Source organism: Prinia subflava, chromosome 11 (assembly GCF_021018805.1).
Source record: "Prinia subflava isolate CZ2003 ecotype Zambia chromosome 11, Cam_Psub_1.2, whole genome shotgun sequence".
Classification (NCBI taxonomy): domain Eukaryota; kingdom Metazoa; phylum Chordata; class Aves; order Passeriformes; family Cisticolidae; genus Prinia; species Prinia subflava.
In genome coordinates, this window is record NC_086257.1 from 8,296,812 (window position 1) to 8,305,374 (window position 8,563).

The window sequence follows — 8,563 nt, forward strand, 5'->3', positions numbered from 1 at the left end:
GTGTGTTTTGACAACTCTGATAAACATGAGAAATGAAATACAAACTTTACAAATATATGTTGGCACAGAACATGAAACATGTATGTAATAAACTTAGCAATTTTTGGTTCATATACTCTAGTCTTCAAATGTTGTTTCTCTGCCTGACTCCAGCATGAGCACTGCACGTTTCATGTCTGGGCCTTTTTTTAATTCCTCCCCCACTCTCCTTTAGAGGTCAGTCTCAAGTAATAGCTTCTGCATTTTAGCTGTCAGCAATATTTCCTCTTCTTTTCTCCTGCTGCTCAGGTCAATCATCTTTTCCCTCTGAGGTTGGAAAACCTGCCTGCTCCTTTGCTTTCTAATTATAATCTCCAATTCATCTTCCTTCACTTTCATTCAGTTCTTGATCCGTGTTTATCTTTCTGTCTCTGTACTAGAATGTGCTTTTGCCCTTCTCTCAGGGTTTTTTTGCAGTTAACCAGGGTGAAATACAACAGCATTTAGTTCAATTCAGGAGATCTCTGTCCCTTCCTAGGAGTCACCAGGCAGTTTAAGCACACCCCTGCACATTTATTATGTAGAAGGAGCTGCTAGAAATTTCAGTCTGTAGCAGGCTGCAGATGTGTGTTGTGCCTTCCAAGTCCCACTCCCTCTTTTTTAACCTCCAAGACCCCTCTTTAGTTCCAAGACCCCACTCATCCTCCGTGTTGAGTGGCCAGAGGAGAGCCTGCCATTCCTGTCAGGAATGCTGCCTGCTTCCACCAAGCAGCTGACAAAAAAGCAGAGAAAGGAGCTGCCAGAGGAACCACACGATGGTGCACACAGCAGGGCTATCCTGGGTCCTACAAGGCCAGGAAACATCCTACCTTTTGATCCCTGACAGTGGTGTAAGCAGCCTTGCAAGTGGGGTTGAAAGAAGATCCAGGAATCTTTAATACACTGCAGCCATCAGATTTAGTAGTCTGGTTTTTAATAACTTAATCATTATAGATATGTATTAAAGCTTTCCTGGCTATATACATTTCCATCTTATGAAGCAAAATTAGCCTTGGGAATTCCTAATAAACAAATAATTCTTTTTAATCCTTGTCTTTTCAAGTTCTCATTAGATATTATAAGTAGCACAACTAAGACATAGCTGTTATTTAAGAGAATTTAATCTCTGAGTAGTTCGGAAAGACATGTTGCATTTAATTGACTTTATGTGTCACATTCAGAGCTTTCCAATGTTATCAGCAGGCTGGCCAGAGATCATTTACTAGAAAGACCCTGTCAGAAAGGTACCACTACCCAGCTCTCTGGCTCTCTGGCCAGGATGGATGTCAGCGTTCCTCACACTGTCACAAAGTGCTCCAAAACTCTTCAGCAGTCACTTTTCCAGCAGCTGGGTCACTTCAGACAGTGTGTGAGGCAGCTGTATGTTTAACACATTGCTTGAAAGCTCAGTGGAAAGGAAGGTGGCTCTCAGGGTCATGGATCCAGCTTGGGCACCCTTCAGGACACAGCACAGAAACCTCCATCCCTTCTCTTTATGAACCCACCCCAGGACACGTTCCCCAGAGCACTGGTGGGGAACAGCCTCTCTGCACCGTGGGCTGCTCCTTTCCTGGCCAGTCTGGACAACCTGGTCCCACCAGCCTGGCAGGACAGTGCCAGCACTCACCTGAGAGGACAGTCAAGGAACACCGAGTCTGTGCAGAGCCCTCCTGCTGGAACCAGCTGTACCAAGAATCCACTTTTCAGTCTGTTAGGGCCATTTTTCCCCCTCCTGACAATTAAAGCTAATATAAAGACTTTTATTAGACCTTTGGAGCCAACAAGTCCAGCGATCTCAGTGTTATGGCAAATACAAGATGCATTAGTGTGTCTATATGGGTTGAAAGCAAAGAGGTCTCGTGACTATCAAGAATCAGGAAACATGGCCATAAGGGTTTCTTTAACCCTTTTTATTAAAGCCCACATTCTTTCCATGCTGCATTTTTCCAGTAAAGCAAGCAGAATACTGCCACAAAATGTGGCCATAAAACAGAAAGCAGTGAAAACAAATGACATCTCTTGTGTGTTCCCTTTCTGGGCTATGGTTTTGCATGAAGTCAAGTTCCCATTAACACTCAAAGGATTTCTCCTCACAGAGAGAGGAGAAAGCAGAATTCATTCCATCAATAGTACTTACAAAATATTGAGTAACTAGACCCACAACTAACAGGGAGTAGAAACTTGCAACAAGAACAACATTCCTTGGGTAAGGTCTGAGACAAAAAAAAAGTTCAGGGTACCGAAAATCAGAAACTCCAGAGTAAGTAATGGAACACACATTTAAGTGAAAACTGGTGCACTGTATGGGGACAGTGAAATAAAACATCACACAAAGATAGTGATCTTTGTCTCAGTCAAACCAGCAGAATCACAAAATGGTTTGGGTTGGGAGAAACCTTAAAAATCTCCCAGTTCCAAGGCCCCTGCCATAGGCAGAGATACCTTTCACTAGACCAGGTTTGCTCAGAGTGCCATCCAGCCTGGCCTGCATGAACATTCCTGATTATTTCACAAAAATTCTGTGTCACATATGCTACAAAGGAATATACATGGAAATCTAAAGAGTCTAATTTTTGTCTGCCATCTTTAAATATTATCTTAATTAATCAAAAACTTGTGGCCGCTCCCTCATCACAGAACAGAAAAATAAATATTGACATACATGACAAAGTGGTCATCACAAGTCACAGAAAAGAAGCAAGGAACAAGTTCCAAGGCAGTGTCCAGAAGATCTGCTCACACAGCAAAGGAAACGGAGAAAACCACACCAAATCTCTGCTGAGTTTTTCTAGTAGGTTAATTCTGAATGATAATAGAGTTTCACAATTAGGCTGTGCAGGCAGGTGTAATCATGACAAATACTGATAGATTGTAAAGCACCAGTGTTCAAACCTTAATTTAAATCTCTGGTAGAATTCATAATAAGAGACATATTAGCTGGTTTCTGTCAGACTGCTGTGAACTTTCCATTATATAAAGTAGTCTGTAAAATATTTTCCAGTAGACTGTTTGCAGCCCTAATTATACAGTGGGATATATAATCTGTATAATTTGTTGTTCATTGTCTCTCTGGCAATTTTCCAGCAGTAAAATAGTAAACCCATTGTATGTTTTTAAGTCAGTAAACAGCTCAAAAATAAAATAAATTTCTTTTTAAAGATCTAATTCTCCTCTTTTGATTGTTTTTCTTACGCAGGAAACTTTTTAGTCTGATAGAGATCAAATAAGGATCAAAATTGACGGTTTTAAGAAGAAAAAGTTGGCAGAGATTATAAAACACCAATTTGGGGGACTGTGTTTATAACTGGAATTGTTTAGGTTCAAAGGACAGTGAATTCATTAAAGAAGCTACCAGTAAAAATCGTTGTGGCCTTTTATTTAGTTTTCAATATAAAAATTATTTGACATTTGCATTACAAACTCTGTCCTCCCTAAGGGAGCAGTGATTTCTCTGTACACAGGGTATGCTCTCTGGAACACAGAAAGGTTACTGCCAGGCAATCAATCATTCCAACCACCCAGCAGCCTTGTAAACAGCCAGCCAAACTCTTCACTCCAGGTTGCCTTGCAGCTGCTTTTTCAATTTGCGCAGGGTATAAATACATATGCATAATCAATATTGTAATTTAATTCCCACCCTCTAATGCTACTGTAATTCCTGGAAGATTAATTCTTAAAGAACTGCACCTGGAAAGAGTACAAGATGATAACAACAGCTCAGTAGTTTTTAGGGCCCTCAGGAAAAGGCTCTCAATCACAACAGGCTGCCCGTGCCACAGTGATGACTGGTTAGTGCCTCCATTACAGCTGCCAGGTGCTAACAGTTAGTTTTATTCCACATAAATCCTGGGGCTGATCAGAATAGAATTTCAACAGTGATAGTATTAATAATAACAGGGAAACAGGAAACATCCCCCTGTCCCAGGCCATGTGAGTCCATCACCCTTGCTGCTGCTGCAGCCCTGAGCCCAGGTACTGTTGATGGCTGTGCAGCAGGGAGAGGAAGGAGAGGGAGGAAGATAGATTGATTCCAGGTGCTCCACGCCAGATGAAAAGCTTGCAGAAGTGTCAGTTCCCCTGGATTTTCAGGCAGTTTCTCAGTCAGGTCGTGGTCCCAGCTCCACTTGACTTCAGCAGGGCCGTGTCAGGACATGCCTCTCCGAAATGTCAGGCTGCCTGCCAGGGTCAGGGTGTGCAGAAGGAGCACAATTTGCTGTCACGCTATCCCTGCAAACACAGGACAGCCTGCTCCTGCCAACTACAGCTTTGTGAACACAAATGTATACACAGAACTCCCAAACACAATTACCAGAGAACAAAAATATTTGTGATAGTATTCTGGGGTGTCAGAGTAAAGAACAGTAAAAACAAGGAACATTTGTTCTTCATGAAGGCAGTTGCTTTTTGTTTAAGAAAAAGCTTATTTTAAAATCCCAGGAGGAAAACTCAAAGGCTTTTCGATCCTAGATCTCAAAGTACCTGATAAAAAGCAAAACCACCATTCCTTTTTTTTACAGGCAAGTCTAGAGGTATAATGGACTTAGCAAGGTTCAACATGGAAATGGAGAAACATAGGGAAGAGTCATGAACAGAACCCAATTCCCAAGTGTGGCAAAATGGTTTTCTAAACCATAGAACTTTCAGAATCACAATGAATATACCTGTACACACACACACAGACACACACACATATATATATACACACATATTGTTAGGCCTCTTTGAGGCTAGCACAATTCCATCTTTTAGAGCATATTCATAAGTGATAACATTTAAGGGTCAGCCTCAGCAGGTGAAACACATGTGCTGAACGTAGTAATTTCTGACAGTTTTAATAACTGCATTCCGATTTCACAGGGTGTGAACAATTTAAAAGAACTGGGGATTCTCCTCATATTACATGAATTATTTACCTTGATGGTGCCACAGACTCAGTGCTTCAAGAGAAACTCCAAATCTTTAGGTCATTGTCCTTAAATTTCTTTCCTAAAAAGAAAAAGAAAAAAAAATCAACAGAAAGCTCCCCAAAAAGCCAGACTATTTATGTAAGTTTTTTTGATTAGAAGTTCCATTAAAGCCAAAGGGGCCATTGTGAAAATGCTGGGAGTTTTTCAAAGGGGTGCACAGATCACTGACTCAGTGCAGCTCTGGGATGCACCTGCAGCTCTAGGCATTATTAGGGCAAGAAAGCCCCCAGTTACTAAAGATATGCAATGTACTGGAGCAGGAGAAAGCATGAACTGCTTCAAGCTCCACAAACAGAATTTCCTCTCTCTCTCTCCCTCCCTGCACTGAGCTCACCTTCCGATTCAACTCACTAGCAGCTTCCTCAGCTGAAGAAATCAAAGAACAGCACCCCCATGGGTAAGCTCCTCTGGGATATTCAGAAAAGCAACTTGTGAATCAGAAAAACCTGTGTCTGTACTCCCTGCTCCTTTTTGTACAACTACCCCTGCCACTCTCACAGAAATTTTCAATTTTCCAGCATTACCACAAGCATTATTTTAGGAATTGCTTTTGAGCTGAGCCATGCAATACATTTAGGCAATGGAAGTGGGGAAAATGACTGTCCAAAGAAGCAGGAGTAAAGCAGGCCTGCTCTGCACTGCACTGGAAGAGCCACAGTAAAGGTTACAAAGCTGGCTCCCAGCTTTGGCCCACGTTGAATGGGTTAGAACTGTCTGAGCTGGAAAATCCAGCTTCTCTCTTCTGTGTTCCAGGAGGTTCATTCTCATGAAGTGTCTCAGATGATTCATGGTTTCATGTGAGTAAACGTGTTAAAAATCTTCTCATTATTGCTATAGTTTTTGTCAGTTGGCTGGAAGGAAACCATCTCAAGAGTACCACCAGGAAAGAAACAACAGGGTTTATCAAATGAAAGGCTACCACCAATTTTTTTTTACATTCATGTTCAGATACTAATTCATAGAGATCAGCATTCTCCAAAAGAAAACTGCTCTGGAGCAAAGGATCTGTCCTCTGCCATGTGTATTTATTAGCAGGGAGATCAGGTTTCTCCCAATAAAATCAAGACTCTTATTCACAGGCACTAACAAAAGAGTAGATTCTTCTAAAGGCATCCAACAGAGCAGTGGAACAGAGCGAGCCCCCCTTCCATTACAGATGAGGCAAATAAAACACATTCCTGTCCATACCAACATCCTAACTCTCATCTCACCTGTGGTAACTGCACCTCAGAATATCTTAATTCCCCTCAGAGATACTGCTATAACACATGTCAATATAAATGGGATCAGAAACAGTGTGACACTGAACAGCAAAACAGACTTGGACAACCACTTGGAATTATTTTATTTTATTTTATTTTATTTTATTTTATTTTATTTTATTTTATTTTATTTTATTTTATTTTATTTTATTTTATTTTATTTTATTCTGGGAGTATCATTTTGCTTCTCATATAATCATCAGCAGTTTACATATTCTCTATACTTTTAAATACTGTCATATAGCTTTAAATGAAATAAAAAACATATGAAAAGGAAAGATATCTAGACTGAAAATGCCTCTGGAATTACTTTGAAAAGTAATTTTTTAATCTTTTTTCTATCACAAAAAGATACTTTATTTTAAAGAGAGTGCATTCAGGTGATGAATCATGGCCTCAGCAGAGATTTTACAGTCTGTGATTGAGTCATAAAGGAGAACAAAGCTGAGAACTGAGCCAGGGTAGCTGGCAGTTGAGCAGACAAGGACACAGGCAGCAGGCTGGGGGTGAAAACACACCAACACTGCACAAAGGATAAAAGAAAAATCATCAAGGCCAAACAGAGGCATTCAACTTTCACAGTCCATCCTCATGAGACTGAATATAAGATTTTCTTTTTTTTTAAATGTTTCATTCTAATCTGATCTTGACAAAGATTATGATTATGTCACACAATAGATTATGTCTTCTAATGTCTCTCCTGAAAACAGCCTTATGTTGTTCCAAAATTAATGTTTCATGCTACATACCTCTCTATTTGTCAGGAAACACAGAAATTACACTTTTTCAACAGCTTCACACAGATTTTGTATTGTCCTAGATTTCAACTTTCCCATCACTGGAGCAAAAATCATGTATAATTGACTTTTTTCCTGTTTGTTTAAGTGATGTTTTAAGAATTGGAGGTCTGACGCCTTCTTTGGGGGTAGGGTTAGGGGGATGTAAATTTTATATTTATGTCTTCTCAGCCGTAGGTCTTTGCATTGACCTATTTTTTTTTCCACTTACTTCAAGCCATCAACCTATCTCTGCCATTAGCTCTGATTTATAATGCCTAAGAACATAATCCAATCATGAATCTTCTTTGGGAATGCTGTAGTGGCATGAAAAATTCCCATTTAGTACTCTTCCTAGGATAGGAAACATGAAGTTTCCAGGGCTATCAAAAACATGAGAGGCTCTTTTGTCTGACATTGCCATTCCAACCCTTGTAAAGTATCTGTTCAGCACAGAGCAAGCACGTCAGGCACCTCCAGGTAGGGAGGAAAGGGATTTCCTGTCTGACAAAACTAAGATTTCAAAACACTCCCTTCTCACAACCAGATATAACAGAGTCCTCTCAAACCTTTTCCCCGACAGGAAAGAGAAAGACCAATTAACCAAATTAACCAAAAGCTAGAATGAGGGAAATTCAGAGCCCAGACTCCCAGTCTGAACTGGGCAGAGCAGTCTCAGCTTCTACAAGAGCATCTCACTTGGGTCATTCAGAGGTCTCTTGTGCAGCTAACCCCTCTCAAATTTCCACTTTCAAATTAAGAAATCTTATTGTTTCCTGTCTCTTACTGAGAGTAATAATTCTTACAAATCCCAATTTTTTGCACCTAAACACTTCTTATTAAAATTCCACATTTTGTTCGTTGTCAGCCCATGCTTTTGTCACATATTTCATAGGATTGGTATGGTGTAGGATATTCTGTTTTAAAACAACGCAGAGGAAGGCTGGAAAGTGTTGCCTAACTAAACCTCAAAGCTTGCAAAATGAGGGCTGCAAACAAAGAGAGGAGGATTTATTTATTCAGTAAATTTCACGATCTCACTGATGTTATTCCTTGCTTTTTCCTATCTTTATCACTTGGCCACTTCTGCTGTAAATCGTCTACACAGAGTGGAGGAGGGCTGTAAAGTGACCTTAGGATTTATTACTCTACTTCTGTAGGATAAAGTTCTGTGATGCAGAATACAGAAGATTCCTATGGAAACCTGAGCACTCTTTGGCCATTTTGATCTTTTCAGCTAAAACTTTCTGAAGTCACATAAGTGACACAGGAGCCTAACCCCTGAGCTTTTAGTGCAACTTGTGTCTCACTGTTAATGTTGTTTTTCAAAGGGAACTTAGAATTAAGATACAGTCAATACTACATGGAAATATCAAATACAGTTCACTTAAATGTTATTAGAGGAGTTTTGCAATGTAGTTTTATAGCCAGAGTCACCATTTCAGTCTGAACTACTTGGCAATTTTATATAGAAGTGCCCTGTATTCCTGTGCAGTATCACATCATGTTCTCCTGAATACCAATGAAGATTCATCTTGGA